Source organism: Apaloderma vittatum, unplaced genomic scaffold (genome assembly GCF_000703405.1).
Source record: "Apaloderma vittatum isolate BGI_N311 unplaced genomic scaffold, ASM70340v1 scaffold12369, whole genome shotgun sequence".
In the NCBI taxonomy this organism is placed as follows: Eukaryota; Metazoa; Chordata; class Aves; order Trogoniformes; family Trogonidae; genus Apaloderma; species Apaloderma vittatum.
Genome location: NW_009735899.1, coordinates 16980 through 27681, shown reverse-complemented (window position 1 = coordinate 27681; position 10702 = coordinate 16980). Strand labels below are relative to the sequence as shown.

General features: G+C 38.1%; 1 non-coding gene across 1 annotated transcript; it reads right to left on the bottom strand.

The window, feature by feature from the left end:
* Nucleotides 1–538: 538 nt before the first annotated feature.
* On the bottom strand, nt 539–622 carry TRNAA-GGC. The gene is given in 2 exon segments: nt 539–574; nt 585–622. It is a non-coding gene; the product is annotated as a tRNA-Ala (tRNA).
* Nucleotides 623–10702: the final 10080 nt, after the last annotated feature.

The following is a 10702-nucleotide window of genomic DNA, read 5'->3' as shown; positions in this document are numbered from 1 at the left end:
CTACTAGAGGTTGTACTGGAATCAAGCTTGATCTCCTATGAGGAAATTGAGAGCAGTTCTGCAGAGAAAGACTTGGAGGTACTGGTGGATGAAAAGCTGGACATGAGTCAGCAATGTGCATGCCTATGAAAAGCCCAGAAGAAAACCATATTCTGGGCTTCATCGAAAGAAGTATGGCCAGCAGATCAAGAGAGGTGATTCTGCCCCTTTGCTCTGCTCTGGTGAGAATCCACTTGCAGCAGTTTCCAGCTCTAGAGTCCTCAGCACAAGACCTGAATCTGTTGGAGTGGGTTGAGAGATGAAAAATGATCAGAGGGATGGAGCACCTCTCCTAAGAAGAAAGGCTGAGAAAATTGGTGTTGATCAGTCTGGAGAAGAGAAAACTCTGAAGTAAGCTTATTGTGGTCTTTCGGTACTTAAAGGGGGCCTATAAGAATCATAGAATGGCCTAGGCTGGAAGGGACCTTAGAGATCATCTAGTCCAACCTCCCTGTCGTGGGCAGGGACGCCACCTCTCGACTAGACCAGGCAACACATGGGGACCGAGCGGGAATCGAACCCGCCACCTTGGTGTTGATCCTTGTTGCCAGCACCACGCTCAAACCACTGAGCTAATCGGCCCCCTAAAATTACGTACCCAACGTGGGGATAACCTTTTTAGCAAAGCCTGTTGTGACAAGACAAGGGGTAATGTTTTTAAACTAAAAGAAGGTAGATTTAGACTACATTAAAGAAGAAACTTTATACAATGAGGGTGATGTAACACTGGAACAGAGAGGTGGCAGATGCCCCATCCCTGGAAACATTCAAACTCAGGTTGGACGGGTCTCTTGGTGAACTGATCTAGTGATCTAGTTAAAGATGCCTCTGCTCACTGCAGGGCAGGTGTACTAGATGACCTTCAGAAGTCCCTTCCAACCTAAAATATTCTAATTCTATGAGTTTGAAATGTGTAAAATCAGCTGTGCTTATTAAATATTCTGACTAAAGGGATGTGGCACTAGTCATAGTTTGAAAAATACTATGCTTTAGTCATAATTTGTTCTTAACTATCTTTCATACTCTTTTTCTTCCTTACAGGGTCAGTATCCACTGTGATTTCCTATTTGACCAATGTAGTGTTAACTATCATCTACAGATTTTTCTTCTATATTCACCCTAGAGTTCAGGCACTGTGAGAAAGGTCTGTACACTCTAGCAGTGCTTTAACCATGACACCTTCATAGTACTGATTCATGTCTATCTGGCATCAATCAAACATGAATGGAGCTTACATCTACTTGCAAAAGATTATATAGATGTGCCATTATAATATTAATAGTAACCCAGGTCACTATAGCATCACAGAATTATTCAAACTCTTAAAACACACTACTGTGATGTCCTGGTTTTGGCTGGGATGGAATTAATTTTCTTCCTTGTACGGTGTTTTATTTTGGATTTAGGATGAGAATACTATTGGTACCACACTGATATTTTAGTTGTTGCTAAGCAGTGTTTCCACTAAGTTAAGGCCTTTTCAGTTCTCACTCTACCCCACCAACATGCTGGAGGGCACAAGAAGGTGCGAGGCAACACAGCTAGGACAGCTGACCCAAAATGGCCAAACGGGTATTCCAGACCCTAGAACATCATGCCCAGTGTATAAACTAGGGGGAAAGCTGGACAGAGGCTGCTGCTTGGCAACTGGCTGGGCATCAGTCAGCAGGTAGCAAGCTTGAAAGAGTCCAGCACAGAGCTACAGAGATGATGAAGGGAGTAGAACATCTCCCTTAAGAGGAAAGGCTGAAGGAGCTGGGTCTCTTTAGCTTGGAGGAGATTGAAGGGTAACTTCATTGATGTATATAAATATATACAGTGTTAGAGTGTTAGGAGGATGGAGCCAGGCTCTTCTCAGTGATGTCTAATGACATGATAAGGGGCAACGGGTGCAAGCTGGCGCATACGAGACATTTCCTAAAAACATTAGGAAAAACTTTTTCACAGTGAAGGTGACAGAGCCCTGGCACAGGCTGCCCAGGGAGGTTGTGGAGTCTCCTTCTCTGGAGACTTTCAAAACCCGCCTGGACACGTTCCTGTGTGACCTACTGTAGGTGATCCTGCTCTGGCAGGGGGGCTGGACTAGATGATCTTTTGAGGTCCCTTCCAACCCCTGACATTCTGTGATTGTGTAATTGCATTGTGCACTTGTTTTATATAGTCTTTTTTTTTTTTAAGCATTTGTATTACTTTCATTTCCTTTTATGTCCTATTAAATTGTCTATCTCAGCCCATGAATTTTACTTTTCTTTCTTCCCATTCTCTACACCCCATCCCACTGGGCAGGGGGGAGAGAGCAAGCAGCTATGTGGTGTTTAGCTGCCTACCAGGTTAAACCATCACATATGATTTCTGAAAATCTTGAAATTAATGTTGTTTCTAGTGCTTCTCAATGATAAATCTAAAGGAGATCTCGTGGTAGATGAGGATCTTCAATTAGTATAACAGTTTGGCTTTGCCATTTTCAGGGAACATAAATGGCATGAGATCTTGATCTTGAGCCTGCACAGACTTTGCCGGAGTACTTTCCATGACAGTGTAACTCATTATCGTTAATAAAGGCATCCTGACTGGGAGTCATTTGTTCTTCACTGACCATGCATTACAGATGTAACACAAACAAGCCCATCTTTTGATGGGTAAATCAAGATAAGATGAATCCTACATTTGCTGAGTTTCTCAAAAACTTTAAAAAAATTCCTGATAAAGCTTAGTCTTTCTGTATTCCGTTCTAACATACGGACTTGAAAAGTATCTCATGATAAATTCTGAGAAACAGTGATATTTTGATTCCTTTTTTTCTCCCAGAATGTTGTTGAAACAGTCCTGTGAATTTCTAGTTAGCAAACTTAATGGGGAGTGGTAGTATTGCCATGGACAGAAACTCTGTACACAAAATAATGCAGTTTCCAAAGCATTATGAATAGAGTTGACGACTTCACCATTTTTCACCAGCATCACACAGAATTCACTGGTTCACCTATATGCTACTGGTGGTGTAGATCACTGTTCTGACTTCCTGTTAATAAGATATATGATATGTGCATTTATGCGTATATGAAGCACTATACATATGTGTATACGGAGCACTATATCTACGTATTTCACAAGAGGAACATGCTATCTTTCATAGAACATCTGTGATCAAAACAACAGCTTTAAGCACAGTATAGCAAAGTTTTAAAGTACTAAAATTGCATATACAGATATATAAATGTTTATACATTTTTACAGTATTTAAACATCTTTATTTGATCACAGCTGTTCCATTTGGTGTGCAGCTGTACTTGCATTTTAATCTGCAAAACCTCAAGTGTGTGGAAGCCTTCACTGGTGAAAATACGAAAAGCATGTTTCATGGTTTTGTCTTCCCTCTGCTTAAGAAAAGCTATGATACATGATGTGAGACATGGAATGTTCCATCAAGTTGTATATATAAGTGAAAACATTTGTTCTTCTGATCCCCTTGAACCATGTAAATGCTGTCAGGATAAAATGGTTGTTAAGAAAATGGAACATAATTAGACCTGACTTATTCCAAATACCCTCAGTATAACTCAAACTGAGGAAGTTTAATATTTAAGAGAAGGCAATTAAGATAGCAGTCTTTTTTCTTAAGATTTCTCCTCAGTGCTTCTTTGTCAAACAGTTTGGTTTGTTTATATTCAGTATAGCTTCTGTATATAATATGACAGGAGAATGCTGGCATTCACTGGGGCACGGGTGGTTTAATGTGACTGCTACTACAACAGAAAGGTCTGCAGTAATTCTGCTACTCCTCTGGAAAAAAATTAAATCAGCAGAGGGCTGAGATTCATTCTTTTTGTCAGAGTATGAATAACTAAGTTCATTAGCTTTGGATTTCACTTAATTTAACCATTGTAAACAAAAGGAGAAATGCATTCATCATTAAAAAAAATAAATCTAAACAAAACATTTTGTTGTTTTAAATTCAAATTGAAATTTCCAATCAGATTAACTTTTCTTTTTTATTTAGATTTTAGTCTGCTGAGGCACAAAATTTAATATAGTATCTAGCATGTGCAAGTGTCTGTGGAGGCTCCCTCTGCTACTCAGTAAAATTGGAAATCTGTTTTTAAGTATATATTTATGTATCTTCATGTCAGTTAGGATGAAACTGTCAGAATACTGAAAGTATTTTTATTCATTTCTTGTTTTGACAGGCCAGTAAATTTTGCAATTAAAAAATACAGACCTCCCAAAATACAGCCTGTACATGTATACAGATCACTTTTTTATATCTCTGAGGGAAAAAACTAGAATTAATTCTACAGTCTCTATTGTGATTTTCAATTAATATCCGTAAATTTTTATGAATGTATAGACTGCAATCAGTAGTATTTTAGATACTGTGTCTAATCATAGATCTTTTAGCTCAGCTGAAATGCCTATTAAGTCAAAAGGTGGGGCAGCATGATGATTCTTATTAGTTTTGCATTTCCTTAAATATCTGTAATTCAAATCAAGTGCAGACTATCTCCTCTGAAATAATCCAGATACTTCACCTTGTATAATTCAGCTACAGTGTATGTTATTTAATTCTGGAGCTGAACAGAGTTTCATTACAGTGAGCATTTTGTGCAATTTTTCATTTCCTGGGCTTGCCACATCTCAATTTCCTCATTACAAGTTTTTTTCATTTGCATCCCAAATTGTTAGCCAGAAGTTAGCTCAGTCCTGCTTAAATACATCATACTCCTTTGTGAATGCAAACATAATACGTGAGGCAGCAGAATTAGACAGAGGAACGCTTCAGAACAGATAGACTTTGAGGCTTAACTATGCAATATATGACAGTAATGACAGACATCGGAGTGTTGTTAAGCCAGATAAAAAACTATATGAAATATTTTACTTTTCATACTATTAGAATACCCTTTTTGTCTCATGTTTTTCTTCTCTGTTATATGCCTTCTATCTTCCTATGCTTAGCTGCACATCTATTTTTTTTTTCCTTATAAGGAAAAAAAGGACCTCAAAATTCAAAATACCTTTAAATACATATTGGAAGAAGAGAAGATGTTAAGATAATGAAATTCTTGAAGTTCTGAATTTAATTTACCTAATATCTTCCTCACTTTAGATAGTGTATGCAATCTAAAAACATGTATTAAATGTGAAAATCTAAAAGCCAAAAGCTGGTAGTTGAATAAACCTAAAAATGGCCGGGTGATCTCTTACTGAGGTTTCAGAAGAGATATGTACTCAAAAGTAGCACTTTCTTAGGAAAATAAGTACAATTAAAGTAATTGTTTTATCATGCACACAGTTTATGTGGGTAATCTGACATTTCAATCACTTGAACAAAAGAATGACATAAGTGAATGCTCAACCAATGCAGCAAATATAGTTAGTGCTATGCATTCATTCTAAGGCTATGCTCAGAAATATTTTTATACGATAAATTAGGTTTTAAAATAGTGGAGTTTAATCCATGGAAAGACAAAATTATTATTTTTTTTTTTTTTCCTTCTCAGCTATTGTTGCTGAAACGAATAGAAAACTTAATGTTTGCTCGTGAATCCTGTGTCTTGCATATCTCACCTTCTTCCTACATCTTTTGGCACGGTACCCTCCTAAAGCTCTTACCCTGAAATGCCTCAGACAGACAAGAATTGTGATGTGGCACTGAGAGCACCCCAGCGGTATTTGGCAGGACTGATAGGTGCACAAGGGTCTGAGAGGGCTGTCTCCTCAAACAAAAGAGCTCAAAGATCACATATGAAAGAACTCAAAGATAAGAAACATTGTAGTAACAGAATAGGGAGGAAGCACCACAAACCAGCCTCACTTCATGACCTCTGCAGCAGTGGATGACTTGAAAGAACACATCCAGTTTATAAAATCAATATACTTGTTCACGACGTTTAGTAATTGCATTCCTGATATATCAACATTTGCCATAGTTATTTATTGTGTCATGCTAAGCTGAAATTAAGCTGAAGGTGTTTGGTGGGTTTTTTTTATTTTAGCTTTGGGTTCTTCGTCTTAAACTTGGTGGGTGTTTGACAGGTGGTCCTTAGGCTCTTTCTCATAAGCATAAAGCACAAGGTATGCAAACAAATCTAGACAGAAAGATTCGTTACAATAACCTGCGCTCCAAGGAATGTAAAATATGGATCCAAATGCCATCTCTACAGTAAAAATTGCTTATTTCCTGAACTTAGAGTAAACTTCTGATGAAATCTAAACAGTATTTAATATATGTAAATGCTCTTTGTGAGTAGGCCTACTTGCTCTATACAGAATAGCTTTAGATTTTTGAGTTGCCTAATTCAGTGTGAAACAAGGAACAAGAGAAGTGAAACTTCAAAGGTGTCTTATCCTATCACTGGAAGAGATGTTATCCAAATTAACTGAACTCCAAAATTTCAAATTATCTAGAAGATGGGAGGCATTTTAATCAGAGTAAGTACAGCTACATTTTGCATGTAACTCAGGGAATGCAAAAGAAAGACTGCAGTCAATATTGTATTTAATAATATACCCTAGTAAGCAATAATCTGACAGTGCTTAGAAGCACTTTTTAAATTACACCAAGCTGGATTTTCTTTCTATAAAGTGAAATATGTTTTCTGGAATCTCTGCAGTTCTCTGCAAATCTTCACACATGGGAATATTTGTATTCATTGTGATTTACTATAGGGCATTTTACGTCAACAGCAGCTTGCCAAGAAAAAACAATACTTGTTGAATCAAAGAGACTGACTTTCAAAAGCATGAAATTAACCTCTTGGTGTGTGAGATGTTAGAATCAAGTTACAGGCTTTTTGATGTATATTCTGATTTTTGAACTTCCTCTTCTCCATTTGTGTGGTTATGACAATGCGTGTTGTTCACACAGCTAGAGGTCTGGGGAATGCTAATCTACAGGACTGGTTGGAGGACAGATATCTGCCTTGAGTGACTGATGGAGAGCAGCTAACAAACCAAAACGAATGCATGACTGATCCAAGAAGAGATTGAAAAGGAGCTAGGGATCAACCTGATGAGAACGCACAATGCAACAGACAGAGGACTTTTTGTTGTTTAAGAAAGGCTAGCTACTGAGCCAGGTGGGCTGAAGAGCATAGGAAAAGGTGAGATGACCTGGCTGCAGAATCTGCAGAGTGCAGTGAAAGAGTTGCCATTAACAGTTACATCAAAGTACGGTTAAGCCCAGGGATTTGCCTGTGAGAGCTTGCAGCAGAGAAGGTGTGAAAACTGGAAGTGACTGTGTGCATAAAATAGTTTGAGATCACGATGGAGAACAAGAAAGGAGGCAAATTGTCACTAAAGTCTAAGTTTGGAGTACAAAGAAAAATGAAAACGGCATTCGAGGGATAATAAAAGAAAAGACAGAATAATCACCAGGAAGAAGGCAGAGAGAAGAAAAGATACATTTATATCAACATCAAAAAAAGCAGAGTTCTATGATTAGGATTTTTTTGTCAAAAACGCTCAGCAGCCCGCTGTCGTAAAACAGAAAATAAAACAACCAACCACATTTAGTAAGCATGGTATCATAAAACATCACATTTTGGAAGTACTTGTTTTCCAGAAGCTATCTGTCACAAAGAAAGAGATAAAATTTGTTTCAAAGATAAATTTCTATTAAAGTTATCAATTCATCAGCCAGAAATCACATCTGATGAAAAAACAATATTTAGTTAATCACAACATGATTATGAGACACTGAAATTCTGTAGCCATGGAAAAATCCAATATGACCCTCAAACCAGAGAATTTTCAGAACACACTGCCACAATGCACCAATGAGTTTTCACACCAAAACTCATTTATAACAAGTTTGCTATACTGAAGATCTAAATGAAAACAGAGCTACCACTTTCATTTGATAGACAGATTTATAAGGCCTACGTTGGCAACAAAGCGGCTGGGAAATCTGTCTTATTACTGAAAACTGAAAGATAGAAAATTGAAGATTATGTGGAGAAAAGTGTTGGCACTTTACAAATTCATCAGTTGGGTATACGTCAGAAACGAAAAAGATAATTTCATCTAGCTGAAAGATAATGCTGGTATAGGAATAAATGGATATAAACTGATGATGAGTACAAACATTCAGGCTGTAAACTAAAATAATAATTAGGGAAATAAGAATCTGGAAAACAAAACAATCCGTTAACGTGGTGAGGGAAAAACCTAACTTTAAGATGGAGCCTGTATGAAATCAGCTCAATAGTGTGCATATATCCAATGGTGGGAAACGGGACTTAATGATCCAGAACGCCTCTCGCTTCCTATGTCCCTGGGTCTGAAGGCATTTTCATGCAATTGAAGGTATTGCTCTTGTAACACACAAACAAGCCTGAATACTTGAAAATGGAGTCATAAACCTGACATTCTTAAGGATAAGCATGGCAGACTCTTCATCCAAGATATGTCACTGCTGTCATTAAAGATGCTGATGTACTGCAGCATTTCTGTCTCGGCGAGTGATGAGTGGTGTGCAGCGTCAGATCAAGACCTACGTGACATTAGTGAAAAGGCATCTTTGGAACATAAATCTCTTGACACTGGCACAGTATATAATACCATTCCTGATTTTTATTCATTTTCAACTTGAAATTTTACTGCACAGTTTTAGTGATTATTTTGAAGTACTAAGTTTTCAGATTTCTGATTTCTCCAAACAAATTAAAAATAATAGCATGGGGCCAATACTGATAAAGTTCTAGCTCAAGCCAGGAGGAAAAAACCCAATACTCTTTGTGGAATTAGTATGGAATAAACCAATAGCGTAGATAGTAAGTTTTTATGGTTTAAGGGGCAAATATCCTTGCCAGTAAGATAGAATGGGATCTGCAAGATCAGAACAGAAGACCTGGCAATAGTCACGGAGTTTACTGCTCTGGGGGAGTTCAAATGGCCTCCACTTGGTGACACGGCTTGGATAACAACCGATAATAAGGGAGAATGTGAGTGTAAACCTGTTGGTGTGAACAAACTACCTTATTCCACCTCTGGATGAGAGCATTTTAGTAAAAACTGATAATGCTATGAGGAAATCAGCAATGGTCAAATTTGCTTAGGATGGCCATCACCTTGATTAAAGAGTAACCCAAGTAGCGTCAAAAGCTCTTGGTGGAAAGCAAGAGTAAGCTGAAGTATAAAATTAAATTAAGTATAAAAGAACAATGAAAATTTGTAACAGTGGAAAGAGACTTTGGAACTGGAATATGGAAACAGCACCAGTCACATCTGGTTTGACGCTGTGAGAAGTTTCTGCACAACATCATAAGTCTGCCTTAGCCAGACAGGATGTGTTCTTTTTTGGGTGCTGTGAGCAACCAGCGTCCAGCACATGTACTGGCAGCACAGATTGCTAGAAGAGAGATCCACAGCTGGGATGTGCATAGATGACCTATGTAAGGCAGCTGCCTCACCTCTGTGAACTTCATCACATAGGAGGGATTGACATCACTACACATAAAGTTGGAGGGCCTGCATCTCCAACAACAGGTCTACATGCAGGGCAGAACCCTTATTTTATCATAGACAGAGTTAAGCAGTTTTTCCCTGTGGTATCTGCCATTTGTGTCTGTCAGAAAGTTATTTGTATGCAGGAGACACTAATAAAAGTAGGCAGACACCACACGACCTTGCCTTCATGGTACCCTGTGTGCTTTGCCTTCCAGCATCTTCCAAATGTGAACATGTCAGAACTTGAAAATAGTCTTTCCTAACCTGGACTCTGGAAATGTTTTATTAGGGCTTTCTAGATCATAATCCCTTGGAAACAGCCCTTGTTCTTGTTTCTATAAAGGTTTTCATTTAGCAATCATTAACCATCTTTCAGCCTTCTTAACAGTCTGCTAATGCCTACCAAGATGGTCAGTGGAGTTTGCAAAGAAATTTTTTTATGTATCTTAAGAAAAGTTTCTTAACACCTCCTTCACTGTAACTCCTTACAGGCTTCAAAACACCTGACGGATTTTCAGCTGTGCCACCTGATCGAATCCCGGATATGCTGACCTCTAGCCAAACCCCAAACAGTAGTTTAAATAGTACAGTACATACTTGCATAATTAAATATATCTCCTTTTGTTGGTCTGTAGGGGCACACAGCTGAAGGGAATCACAGGCCAACATGCATTAATTCAGAAGTCATCTCTTCTGTGTGCCACCAGAAATCATAGGTTTTCATGCACTTCAAAACACTCCATAAGACACTTCAGAGCAGCTAAAGATGAAGCTACAACTGTCATGTGCAATAGCAGAGCATGAGAGTTTAAAAGCATATTTTTGAGCCCTTCAAAGAGTGGCTAACCCCATTTGCAAACCAGTCCTCACTCAACCTCACACAGGTCTTGAAGATCTAGCCACCAGATCCACTGAGAAGTAAAATAACTTGCTCAGATTTTATTCTTGTGACAAGAACTTGCATAAACATGACATACCACCTATGTTTTTAAAGAAACAAGAAGTATTTAAATGCATAGGCCTTCTGCCCAGAAGTCAGGGAGAAATGGAGATGTCACTTCTGAGTGTTAGAAGCTGCCCAAAAATGCATTTAGTTTCTACTTGATTCAGCCTATTGCATCTTACCACCAACCTCAGGCCTTTTTTATGCCTTCTGAGCTAGTTCCACTTAGATTAGGTACTTCATTATTTTTAATTTTATGATTCTACTTATTTT